Source organism: Elephantulus edwardii, unplaced genomic scaffold (genome assembly GCF_000299155.1).
Source record: "Elephantulus edwardii isolate Elephantulus edwardi_28Jun2011 unplaced genomic scaffold, EleEdw1.0 scaffold00070, whole genome shotgun sequence".
Taxonomy (NCBI): Eukaryota; Metazoa; Chordata; class Mammalia; order Macroscelidea; family Macroscelididae; genus Elephantulus; species Elephantulus edwardii.
The window spans coordinates 3,003,824-3,008,365 of NW_006399820.1; the positions used below are offsets into that span (position 1 = coordinate 3,003,824).

Genomic DNA, 4,542 nt, shown 5'->3' on the forward strand with positions numbered 1-4,542 from the left:
AAAACAAAATATGTGAGAAATACTAGACCAAATAAAAACATACAACACCCCTATGTTTTTCAGAACTCTAGATCAAGCCTGCATTTCACTTAAGTAAACCAGGCAGAGACAGCTAGTGCTCTGCATCAGCACACTGAGGAACTCAGCCTCCATCTCTGGGTCAAGAGGGACTGGGAGAGGCATGTGAGGACTGGAAAGGCCCTGCCCTCAGCTTTGACAAAGGAAGAGGAATGACTGGAGAAGGCATGATTATGTTCATCACTCAAGAGTTGCAGATGAAGGGAGATATTCAAGAGGAAAAATCTAAAGAATTTTGGTGTCTTTTTCCAGATTTTATTTATATTTTGTGCTTTTAAAAGCCTGGAAATGTATATTTTTGGCTCAAATTCCATCATATTTCTGGGAACGGGAAAGATTATACCTTAGGGGTTTTTGTTTTTTGTTTTTCTTTTAAAGGAAATATTATTTTCCTAGAATATAACTAAGGCCTGCAGCAATGTGAAAAACTCATTATAAAAGGGAAAATATGCAGAGCAAATTACTTACTGCCTCTGTGCAACACAATCAAAGTAAATAAAGTCATAATTCTCACCACTCCCATAATTATCTCACTCATGTCATAAATGATAAAAGTCATTCTGGAAACTTCAGAAGTGACACAATAAATCTGATTAGATGAAAGTTACATTATACTGTAGCCATGATATACAAAACAGGGCTAGGTTTAGTCCATTTTTGTTTTTTTTCATTTACAGTTGTTGGGGGGGATGTATAGTAATTCTATTATAGTGATGAGATTTTTGCCCAATCTTTACATTTTTAAAAACGTATACAAAATTTCCCATTCTACACAGATGGTAGACATTTTTCTTTTTTCAGCACTTGGAGACTGCTGAGATTTTGTTTATCTTGTAAGGACTGTTCTGCTTTTCTAGAGCTTTCTTTAACTTTTAGCTCATCTAACTTTCTCCATAATTCTTCATGCTCCAATTCCTTTTTTCTCTCTCTTATTTCAGGTTTATATGAGCTAGTTAGGGTCCATTAACATTTTCAGCATGTTGTATACCAGTGCTACAACCATCAGATTCCAATGTTCTTTGGAGAATTCATACCAACTGTCAGATATAATTGGCAAAATTTTGTCTATGTTCTCCTCAATCAAACTAAGAATATGTTCATTACTACAGAAGTATAAATGCCCATTCTGCAACCCAAAAATGAGACCTGGGCACACACTTGGATAGTTGTTTAAAAAGTGGCTCTTCAATTTTTTTTTAACTGCCTTGATTCAATGACATCTAAGATTTCTTCAATTTCTCCTAAAAACATAATCTCTTTCTGGACTGCATGTTTTGAGCCAAAATTTTAGCAATCCTCTGATCACTGGTTCTGTTAATGTTGTATCTTTTCCCAGGAACTACAACATAATAGGCTAGTTGAGCATAAAACAAAGCTAATCCTTTTGCAGTATGCATAGGAATAAGAACCTTTATCAGACACTGTTTATGTTCTGCTTTCAGTGTCAATGCAAAGCCATTCTTCCTAATATTTGTAGGAGTTAAGCAACATCATTGAATGTTCTGTTTCATATATAAACCTGAGGAAAATGTTGTTAATTTGTTTTATGATGAATTCTCTTCAACCCATAAATTTCCCATAAATTCAATGTAGAAGAGTGTTCAGAAAGTCATATTCTCTGGGATCTTTATTATCAAAAAGCTCTAGAAGCTGTTGTACAAACTTTTGATCAATATATCCCTTTGCAATGCTAGGCTGGAAATCAGAGCTCTCCAAAAACCTCAAGAAGAATTAATACAATTGAATATGAGGCCAAGAGGTCTCAAGTGTGGGTTCAACTTCCTCTGGGTCAAAATCTGGGTTATCACTTGGAGGAAGAGTCTGGAAGTTGATAGATAATAGATAGATATGATAGATAGATAGATAGATAGATAGATAGATGATAGATAGATAGATATAAAATTGCCTTTGAGTCCTAGAGTCAAAGAGTCATAGTTTACTTTCTAAATAGATGAAAAGCAGATTATAACAACAAGTAAATCACCATCCTCTGGTCCACATCATTTAATGCCCTTTGTAATGAAAATGGAATTGTATAGAAAGCACTAATACTGCATTCCCAAAGTATGTTTTTGTCAAGGAAAACAAATATGTATGAGGTGAGCTAGCCTCTTTTTTATGAAATAAAAAATAAAAATTGTAATTGAGAAAAGGAATGAAAAATGTAATTTTTTATATTTGGCACTTTGAAAATGAACCACTACTAATTTTGTTACTTGTATTGTTGTCAATGATAAAAGATAACCTCTCAAAAGATAGATTATTTGAAAACTTGTATCCAGCTTTCCAAAATTTACACTTTGCTGCTTCTATCAGTGGTAACACTAATAAAGATTACTTTTTTTGGCAATTTGTAATAAAATATATGGTCTTGGAAGATCTGCCTAATTAGTATACTAATATGTCATTTGGAAAAAAAATCCTACATTAGCACAAGATTTATTCAGCATGCAACATGACCGTATGGGTTTTAGTTAGTAGAATGTTAAAGAATCAACAGTAGAGTTTCTCATTGGAACTAAACTCAGAAATTATTACTTTTGTAGTTTTTGTGAAGCATCAAAGATGACCATTTATGGTTACTTAGAAAGACTACAGAAATATGCCTATTTTATAACTTTCTTTGTGAGATTCACGTTTTATGTACACACTTCAACCAAAACATCAGAGTAGATGCAGAAGCAGATATGGAAATTCAGAAGTCACCTTTGATACTGAAAGAGATAAACAAAAGCCTAAAAGGATCTACTTTCTCACTGTTGTTGCTGTGTACCACAGAGTCCAAACACATCCATAGCTGACTTTCTAGCTTGGGTTTTCAGAGGTAGAAAATCCTAAGGATGTTGACTACCTGTCTTTCCCCCTCAGAGCAGCTGGTGAATTTGAATAGCAAACCTTTGTACTGGTACCACAATTCCTTACCACCGAGCCACCAGAGCTCCTTACTTTCCTCATTACATTGTTTTAATCTGGAAAATAGTAATTTTTCATAAAAATATATTAAATGGAAATTTAAAAATAAAACAAAACTCAAAGAAAACCCCAAATCCACTGCCTTCTTATCCAACTCATCACAGAGACCTCATTTTTTTTTATTTTTTTTTTTTTAGCTAAGGTTTTTACAGGCGTGATCTCCCATCTGTCTCCCATGCAGTAGTTGGTGGATCTGATCTGCGGACATTAGGTTGCTGCCACCATATGAATACTGAGAGCGTGGTTGTTGTGTAACCAGAGTCAGACCCACCCAGAGCGGACCCTCAGGTGGGTTTTCAGAGGCAGGTGAATCGCAGGAGAGGGGACTGCCCATCCTTCTCCCCCCACTAAGAGGGTGTCCTGGAGTCTAACCATCTCCCTCCCTCCTCCTGAGAGAGCAGCAGTTTGGACACAGTCCAGCTCACGCGGGTCAGAAGGCCACAGACTCTCTTACCCAGACGCTGCAGCGTGTCCTTCCCGAGCTCCAGGTGTCTGCGCAGCCACTCCACACACCTGCCCTCCAGGTAGGCTCTCCTGAGCTCTGCCTCACCCGCGTCCTCCCACTTGCGCTGGGTGATCTGTGCGGCCATGTCCGCCGCCGTCCAGGAGCGCAGGTCCTCGTTCAGGGCGATGTAATCGGCGCCATCGTAGGCGTATTGTCTGTACCCGCGGAGGAGGCAACCGCCCGGCCCCACGTCGCAGCCGTACATACTCTGGAAGGTGTGAGACCCTGAGCCCACCCGTGGTCATTCCTCTCCCCACCCCCACCCCGTCCCGTGGGCGCTGACCTTTCGGGGCACATTTGTTTCTAAAATGAAATCGAAACCGGCCTGAACCCCGCGGCCCTTCCCGGTCAAAGGCCACCGGGCCGCGTCCTCGGGGTGAAGTTCGGGCGGGAGACTCGGGGACGCGCGCGCGGGGATCGGGGACTCGGACATGCGCCCGGGCGGGGTGCTCACCGTGCTCGCTCTGGTTGTAGTAGCGGCGCGCGGTCCGCAGGTTCACTCGGTAAGTCTGTGCGTGCCCCTTGGCAGTTTCATTTGGAATGGAAAGAAGCCCTGAATAAGCAAAGCACTCCTTAAAAATAGAAAAATGTAGGAGGCATCTCACTCCCTGATTTGAAATCCTACCACACTGCCGTGGTGGTTAAGACAGCATGATACTGGTATGATGACAGACACATAGATCAATAGAATAGAATTGAGAACCCGGAAATCAGCCAATCTACCTATGATCAATTGATTTTTGACAAGCAGGTGAAATCAGTTAACTGGGGAAATGACAGCCTTTTTTAAATTATTAAATTTTATTAGTTTTAATGAACATTTACAGGGATTTTGGGTTTTCCTTCCTTCATTGTTGCACTGTTTTCTCTACCCTCCTCCCCAGTTTGTTCTTCTTCCCCCCCAAAATGTCTGTTTTAATTGTCCAATTGCCACAGTGCTTGTCAAAGCCAGTTCTGATTAATCTCCTTTGTCACTGTGTCCTTTG

General features: G+C 39.9%; 1 pseudogene; it reads right to left on the minus strand.

The window, feature by feature from the left end:
• Window positions 1-875: 875 nt before the first annotated feature.
• LOC102853601 lies at window positions 876-3,989 on the minus strand (annotated as a pseudogene).
• Window positions 3,990-4,542: the final 553 nt, after the last annotated feature.